Raw genomic sequence first — 9,371 nt, 5'->3', positions numbered from 1 at the left:
CAAGAGGACGAGCGTAAGGTGTGTTGGTACCATAAACGTTTTGGGAGGGATGCTACAAGATGTACATCACCGTCCGCCTACCCAGACAACCAAGGTATGTACAGAAACAGTGCAGTGTTTTCATGTCAGCGACAGCAATCGTCAATACGTATGCCTCCTGCTTCGAAAAGATTGTATGTATCAGACGTACTTAAGGGTACAAGGTTTTTGGTGGATACCAGGTCAGACATTAGTTCGCTTCCTGTCAGCCATGCGCCACACAACGAAAAGGACATACAGCCACGTTTGAAGGCAGTGAATAACTCGGTGATTAACACGTACGGATGTAAAGTGTGCAAGATTGATGTGGGTTTTTCCAAACAGTTTACCTGGTCTTTTGTGATAGCTGGTATATCAGAACCTATTTTGGGCGCTGATTTTCTGGCACATTTCGAGTTGGCGGTCGACTTACAAGGAAAACGTTTGTTAAATCTGACAGACAACAGTGCAATATCAAGCACTAAAGGGCATACAACTTGTGAGAAGCTACAGGCGATTGGCAACTCTGTAGCCGAAGAGCTACATGACGAAGAGAAGAATCGGAGATGTTCTGACAGACAGACAAAAGAAGTTAAACATAGTACGGTTCACTATATTCGTACCACGCCAGGACAACCAGTTTCACGACGAGCACGTAGAATCGCATCAGAGAGATTGACAGAAACAAAGGCGATATTCGAGGAAATGTTACAATCGGGAATAATTCGCCGGTTAGACAGTCCGTGGTCTTCACCCCTACACTTAGTATGTAAGAAAGATGGATCATGGAGACCGTGTGGGGATTACCGAGCATTAAACTCAAGAACCATTCCAGATAGATACCCAGTACCTAATATGCAGGACTTCACGTGTGCTTTGGCCGGCGCGAAAATTTTTAGCGTCCTCGATTGCAAGAAAGCATACAACCAGATACCGGTGGCTCCAAGAGAAGTTCAGAAGACAGCAGTGATGACACCATTTGGATTATTCGAGTTTCTATTTATGCCTTTTGGCCTTAAGAACGCAGCACAGACTTGGCAGCGTTTTATCGACGAAGTAATAAAGGGATTAACCTTTTGCTTTGCTTATCTTGGTTTTCTCTCCGGATAGTTAAACACATGAACAGCATCTGTGTCAACTTCGCAAGCGTCTATCTGACTACGGAGTCGTTTTAAACGAAAATAAATGCGTCATGCACAAAAACCAAGTCACTTTCCTCGGCCATACTGTGTCATCAGAAGGTATATTGCCTCTGTCAGAGAAGATCGCGGCGATACAGGCCCTTCCGAAACCGACAAACTACCAAGAGCTACGACGATACATGGGAGTAATAAATTTTTATAGACGTCATCTGCCAGCAACGGCTACGGTGCAAGCACCACTCACTGATGCGCTCAAGGGACGCGACGCCAAAGGTCGACGAATAGTTAAGTGGACACAAGAAATGGACAAAGCATTTAATGATCTTCAAGCAAGCAGTGTTGCTCGCTCACCCAGTTTACTACGCACAGCTAGCTATTGTTGTAGACGCGAGCCAGTCAGCAATAGGGGCGGCGCTGCACCAGCGGGCAATGGCAACCACTGCGTTTTTTCTCTAAAAAGTTACAGATTGCACAACAGAAGTGGAGCGCGTATGACAGAGAATTGTTCGCGATCTACGAAACAATTCGATACTTCCACCCACAAATAGAGGCTAGACCAGTGACTGTGTTTACAGACCACAAACCCATAACATCGGCTTTTAAAAACACAAGTGATAAGTGCTCACCAAGACAGTTCCGTTATACTGAGTTCATAAGTCAGTTCACGACAGATATACGCCATTTAAGAGGCGCAGAAAATTTAGTGGCTGACTATTTTTCACGTATTTGCGGGATTTCAGAAATTATAGACTATGATAAACTTGCAGTGGAACAGACCAAGGATGCAGAGCTACGACAGCTGTTAAACGACCCTTCTACAGATCTGAAGTTCGAGCAAATTCTGGTGCCTAACTCCAAGCGGAAGCTGTGGTGCGACTTTTCTCAAGGCAGACCAAGACCATTCATTTCAGAAATATTGCGCAAGACGGCATTCGACAGTGTCCACACACTATCGCACCCAGGAGCCAACGCTACAATCAAGTTGCTGACACACCGCTATGTGTGGCCTTCTATGAAAAGAGACGCGCACCTTTGGGTACGTTCCTGCATTCCTTGTCAACAAAGTAAAGTAGGACGACATGTGCGAGCTGAAATTGGAGACTTTCAAGGTACCTCTGCTAGATTCGCACACGTTCACGTGGACCTGGTTGGACCTCTCCCACAGTCAGAGGGTTACAGATATTTGCTTAAGGCCATAGATAGGTGCACAATATGGGCAGAAGCAACTCCAATAGTCGATATTCCAGCCGAAACTACTGCGAAGACGTTTCTGTGTACGTGGGTTGCCCGTTTTGGATGCCTCCTTCATGTCACAACTGACCAAGGACGTCAGTTCGAATCTACGTTGTTCCTCGAGCTATCCAAAATGTGCGGTTTCCAACGCCACCACACGACTACCTATCACCCTGCCAATAATGGTATGGTCGAACGATGGCACAGAACACTCAAAGCAGCATTGATGTGTCATCAAGAGAGATGGACGGAACCATTACCATTAGTGTTGTTAGGCCTGCAGACAGCTCACAAACCCGATATTGGTGCATCAGTTGCCGATATGGTTTACGGCGAGCCGCTACGGATTCCTGCAGATTATTTAGTACTAACCTCACTACCTGGATCAGAGGGCCTCACACACTGGGTGCAGCAGCTAAAACGTCACTCCACAAATATACGTTGTCCGCCACCTTCTCGTCGTGGCAATCGTAAGGTGTTTGTACACAAAGACTTATACGATTGCTCTCACGTAATGTTGCGAACAGACTCAGTCAAATCGCCTTTGCAACCACCATATACGGGCCCATTTCAGGTGCTGAGTAGAAATAAGCATACCGTGGACATAATGTACAATGGTGTTCCGACAAAGGTATCGATTGAACGTGTCAAGCCAGCACGGGTTTTACCCTCTCCGACCTCTGACACCACGCCTGTGCATCAACACACGATGGACGCAGAGCATACCGAAACACCGCTCAGTACATCGTCCGAGACAGGTGAAACACCACCACAAACAACAACGTCACCGCCCCCGAGACACCCGACGCACACCAGAGCTGGACGTCGAATAAAATTCAAGCATCAAGATATCCCTGGGGCTCCGCACTTTAAGGGGGGGGGGGGGGCTGTGTGGCAGTGATATTTTTCATGTCTGGTGCAAAGTGATATCAAAAGTGCGCGAGAGTTTTTTTCTGGTCATGTGTTGTTTTTCTATCTTTGCCGTAAGACTATAGAGTCTCCTAGCTTTTGTTACTTCTCTGTTGTTTTTTTTAGTTTCTTCTCATTGTTAGTTTTTGCGAATAAATATTTTTTCCTTAACACATTATACCGGGCGGCTATGCAATTATTTGTTGTAGGCAAGTCGCCTACAACTCTCTGGCCAATTCTGACGTCACTGGTCAAAGCCGACGGATTGTATCCCCTGTTTCACTAGACCCGCCGTTCGCGCTTCGCGGTAGAAAGTTGTCAAAAGCGTTGCCATATGTCAGGGATTTGATTTAATTGACTCGATTGTAAGAGCTTCTTAATAGTAAAGGTTAAATTTATTAAAACTTTATGCATGATTCGACATTTTTTCACGTATGTCGGTGTATATGACGCCATATCTCATGAACTATATGTCGTACAATGATATATTTGTGTAGGTACACTCAGTGGCATAAGTGGATACTATCAGCGAAATATGTTGCGAATAGAGTTAGTAGCAAAGAAGTAATAAACATACGTCAAGCATGCTGCGGCAGTTTTTCACGTATCTGTTTATTACATCATATCTCCTGTTCTAAGTTTCAGGTAATGATACGATTTTGCAGGTACATTCAGCGGCATATGTGGATACTGCCTCCAGAATGTGTTGCGAATAGAGTGAGTAGCAAAGAAGCAATAAATTTAACCGTTATGCACAGTGCTGTAGCTTTTCGTGCATCTCATTGTTTATGACGTCATACCCATGAATTAAGATAGGTGGACGGTTCTTCCCCCACAGCGATTGGTGCCTGACAGTAAGAGATATATGTGTACCAAGTTTGATTGAAATCGGTCCAGTGGTGCAGAACGAGATGTGGAACATATAACACCCACGCGTACCCACATACTTACATTTTTATAGCATGAAAGGATCGCGTGTTTCCTGTTGCATTCTACTGCTAGAGGCGTGGCGGTTTTGCTATTTTGATGTACCCTCTTGAAAATGCTGACCATGGAATATTTGGCGTTCGTCCTCTTTCTGTGTAACTCATTTCTCAATTCAAATTTTGCTTTGGAAAACAGCGCACACTTCCGACGATGAGTAGAAAAGCCCCATAATAACCACTCAGTGTGGTAGAGAAGATTGCTGTCTATCGACAGTCTCATTCGTCCTGTACTTACACATTTGGTAAAACTATGGAAAGCAATATCTCCAGGACATATTCAGATCTAACATATAAATACTTTACTTTTCCCTGGTAACGAGGTTGTTGGCGCCTACTTTCAAGATATATGTTTTGACTACGTTGTGTAAAAGATCTACTTCTACATTCGTACTCTACAAAACACTGTGAAGAACATGGCAGAGGATAATTTGAATGCACTATACCACACATCATTGTTTCCTCCTATTCCTTTCGCGCATGGAGTATGGGAAAAAAAGACTGCTCAAATGTCTATTTGCGTGCTACAGTTAGGCTAATCTTGTCTCTGCGATTCCTACGGGAACTATACGTAAAGGGGTGTAGTATACTCCTAGAATCTTGCTGGTTCTTGAAACTTAGTAAGTGCCCTTCACGGGATGGCTGGCTGCTGTCTTCGAGTGGCTGACACTAAACGTTTCTCATTTCTGTCAAGCCCACCCGTGAGTCAAACAAACTTGTATGCGTATACGTAAAATCAGCCATATGTATTACCTAGACTGAGCCTATATGGTGCTTTAGTTTAATATCCCCATAAGCTGCAACACCCAGGTTCCTGCATGAACTGACTGACTCCATATGCAGCTCATCAAATCGTTGTCATAGAATATTACTTTTCTGCTTTTGTGAGGCGCCCAATTTTAAATTACTGAATCTTTAAAACCCAAGTTGCCAATCTTTGTACCACTATGAAATATTATTTAGATCTGACTAATATTTGTTCAGCATTTTAGGGTTCTGTACCCCAGTCGGTAAATGGAAACCCCTATAGGATCACTTTGATCTCCATCTGTTGGTCTATCCGACTGTTAATATCTTTTTCTAAGGAACGGATAGAAGTGCAAGGGCAGTGTGAAAAGTCCTAGGCCTTAAAGTGTAAAAGTCAATTTATGCTTTCAAAGAAGTTGTATTTTTCAACATAATCACCTCCAATATCAATACATTTTATGCAGCAGCGTTCGGATGCCATTATCCCCTCTCAGTAGTGTTCCTCCGGAAGTGCTGCAAAGTGCCCATCTATAGCTGCAATGGCTTCTTGACTGGACGAGAAGCACTGTTCACCGAGGAACTTCTTCCATTTCGAGAATAGATGGGAGTCCGAAGGAGACAAATCCACGGAATAGTGCGGATGTTCCAGCACTTCATAGTGCAAATCCCTCAATTTCCCACTGCCAGGGCTCTTTTGTGAGCGCACGCGTTGTCCTGATGGAAGATGATTTTTTCTTCTGTACTCTGGGTCTGTTTCCACGAAAGCTTACGTCCAGTTTCGTTAGAAGTTGATAGTAGTGTTTTCCAGTTATGGTTTTACCCTTTTCAAGATAGTCGACCAATAAAATTTTTTTCGTATCCCAAACACTGTGAATAACAGGCTTCTGTCCACTGCGAAGACTGCAGTCCGGATTCGGCTTTGTAGAGGTGAATTCATGTTCATCCATTGTCACGTATCGACAGAAAAATTCACTGCCGTTTGTCTTAAAATGCACCAACCATTTTCCGGAAAGTGTCGTGCGAATGCGCTTTCGATCAGCAGTGAGAATACGCTGCACCCATCTTGCGCAGAACTTCCTCATGTGCAATTCCTGATGCAAGATGCGACCAACGTGTTCCTTCATTACCGCTAGAGCATTAGCGATTTCACGCACCTTCATACGCCGATCTTCCAAAATCTTATCATGCACTTTGTCCATGATTTCCCGGTGTGCTTGCACTCTTTGGATTCTTTGACGCTTTCATGGCCATGTATAAACTCGGCCGCCCATTTCTTAAAGGAGTAAATTGAACGTGAAGAGCTGCTACACACAGATGCAAGCTGCGAATGAACTTCAGCCGGTGTCAAACATTCTTTTATGAAGAATTTAATCAATGTAAGGTATTCGATTTTTTCCCTTTTCAGCACTACTGCTTCGAACGACTGACTACAGTCTAGAATGACTTGTAATTTTACGTGGCACCTACTAACACCTTTACCACCGGGAAGGGGGAAAAACGCATGCGAGTAGTGCTGCACTGTCTGGACGAGGCCGAGAACTTCTCAGACAGCCCTCGTATCAGCTTCAGACTACGTCATATACTAAGGTCAAAGATCCCTTGGCAGTGTGAAAAAAAAAATGTAAACTTCTAAGTCAATGTAGTCAAAAGATTCAGTCATTTATGTCACATATTTCGATACTCGCAAAAATTTAAGCTTCTAACTCAATGCAACAAAAAGATACAACCTCGTATTGTCGCATTTTTGATACTCGCAAATTCACTCCTCAAAACCGATAGATGAACTATCTACATGCACGTCGGGCCTGGTGGGCTAGCGGTAAAACGTGTGCCTGGAAACCGAGAGTCCCTGGATAGAATCTCGGTTGGTCCACGTGTATTTCTGTCTTCGTTTCGACCTGGCCTTCACGTATCAGTGATGTGAGGAATCTCCAGAAACAACGCACGGCTCGCATACTAAACTCCACCCTACCAGACCACGAAAGCCCAACGGTACTAACTGGCCGCCGTGTCATCCTCAGTTCATAGGCATATGGAGGGGCACACCGCTCTCCCTGCCGTACGCGTTTCCGAAACCGGAACCGCTACTTCTCAATCAAGTAGCTCCTCAGTTTGCCTCACAAGGGCTGAGTGCACCCCGCTTGCCAACAGCGCTCGGCAGACCGGATGGTCACCCATCCAAGGGCTAGCCCAGCGCAACAGCGCTTAACTTCGGTGATCTGACGGGAACCGGTGTTACCACTGCGGCAAGGCCGTTGGCACATGGTTCGCACACCATGTTGAAATGTAGGTCCCTTTCCCCGGATGGGTAATTAGCGTAGATTAGGGACATGCAAGGCGCCGTTGTGGCGTGTAATTTCGCCTCTCCATTGAGTCGAACGACTTTGTACGGACCCCTTTATGAAGGTAAAAAAAGAAAGGAAATGGCGCTATAGACTTACGCTGTACGTTATTTTGAAGGCAGACTGGGCGGGGCTGCCGCCATCTGGAATAGCCCGAAACGTTAGCCTACTACTGTATACGATGGTTTCTCGTTCATTATTTCTGTCTTGTGTACGTAGCAGCTGTATACTCGCAACGTACTAAAGTAACAGTACTTACGTGAATGACATAGTCCATTGAAGGCAACTTCGAACGTTTTGCTGTTCTTATGCGTATTTACTCTAGTAATACGACACATTTGGTCCCGTTAATGTAACTTATTTTATTGTGAATGTATTTTGATCAACCAGGAAGAGGAGGACGTGGTGTGAAAAGGATGCTTTCGTAGTCCATTTAATTCATTTTTACTGTATTTGTATCGATAAAAAATGAAGCTGGAACTCCAACATCAATGCCTGTTTGCTCACAGGTACTGCTTCTTCATCGTCATATTATCAGTTCCAGCTCGTATGCACAACATTATTTATGTTCACGTTGGCAAAATTCTTACCTATATGTTCTTTGTTAGCCCATAAACGTGTGCATTATGGTAAGGAGCTAGGGGTACTACCGTATCTTGTCCATGTCACAAAGTGAAATGTTATTGAAATGTCAAAGAAACAGAACTGTCTACTGGTATAGCTCCATGCAGAATAGAGTTCTTGTTGTATTAGATTGTCAGTGTATTAGTTCCACTGCAGTTCACACATGTTTTCACTTTCAAATGTTACCTATGATGAGTCATTCACTGCGTGACCAATAATAGCAATTTACAGGGAAAAAAAGGATAACATTTTTAAAACATGTTCCAGCTTTGTGCAATGCTACAATGGTATATTTTGCTTCAACATGTATGTAGCTCATTTTTTTAGTAATGATAGCCTAATCTGTGTAACGTATAGGGTTATCCTTTCAACAGTACCCGATTTGCTTCTTTTCACGGAATATTTTTCGCCAGAAACTTTGTCAGTTTTTCAGGAATAACCAAACATATCACAGCTGGATTGTGTGTCTACTTTGATCATCTGCTTCATTTTACATTTGCATTTCATTTTGAAATTTTCGAAGTATATAATCTCTACCATCCCTTCTGATAAACTAACTGTTAGTTAATTTCAACTTCCATGTCTCCTTTGCACGATAAATCGTAATGTCGTGCAATGAGTTATTTTATATTAACATAATATTTTCTTTGAAATATGCCTCAATGCTGATCATTATTACTGATGTGTTGGTAAATGTGCCTACACCTTGTAGATAGAGGCGGCCTAAATGCACGCTATCTAACGCAGACGGGCGTGAATTCTGGAACAGGATAAGTAGTGAATTCTAATAAGAAAAGTATGCAGCTCCTCGAATACTTAACTTTATTCTATCCTTGTGGTACATCGCTGTTGATAATACAAATAAGACTATCTTCAGATACGGTTAATGGCGCCTTGCTAGGTCGTAGCCATGGACTTAGCTGAAGGCTATTCTAACTGTCTCTCGGCAAATGAGAGAAGGCTTCGTCAGTGTAGTCGCTAGCAAAGTCGTCGTACAACTGGGGTCGAGTGCTATATCGTATCTCGAGACCTGCCTTGTGGTGGCGCTCGGTCTGCGACCACACAGTGGCGACACGCGGGTCCGACATGTACTAAATGGACCGCGGCCGATTTAAGCTACCACCTAGCAAGTGTGGTGTCTGGCGGTGACACCACATTCCTCCCCCGCAAATCGGCGAACGGTCGTGTTATAAGGCATCCGCCCGCCGTGGGGAGGACCCCATGCTGACGTATGCGATGAGGTGGGGAGCCTAACAACAGGCGAGGCTGTGCCACCCGCACCCGGCCATTCGGTCCGAGGGGAGCTAGGAAACGCCTGAAAACCTAGTCCAGGGTGCACGTCAACATGCGGTGTATGCGCCCGTAAAGAGACA

At 44.3% G+C, this 9,371-nt stretch overlaps 1 pseudogene; it reads right to left on the bottom strand.

Annotated features, from left to right (window-relative positions):
• Positions 1 to 7,174: 7,174 nt before the first annotated feature.
• On the bottom strand, positions 7,175 to 7,292 carry LOC124623341 (annotated as a pseudogene).
• Positions 7,293 to 9,371: the final 2,079 nt, after the last annotated feature.

The sequence above is a fragment of the Schistocerca americana genome, chromosome 7 (genome assembly GCF_021461395.2).
Source record: "Schistocerca americana isolate TAMUIC-IGC-003095 chromosome 7, iqSchAmer2.1, whole genome shotgun sequence".
NCBI classification, from domain to species: domain Eukaryota; kingdom Metazoa; phylum Arthropoda; class Insecta; order Orthoptera; family Acrididae; genus Schistocerca; species Schistocerca americana.
The sequence above is the reverse complement of the archived record's forward strand: the minus strand, read 5'-3'. Positions and strand labels throughout refer to the sequence as shown.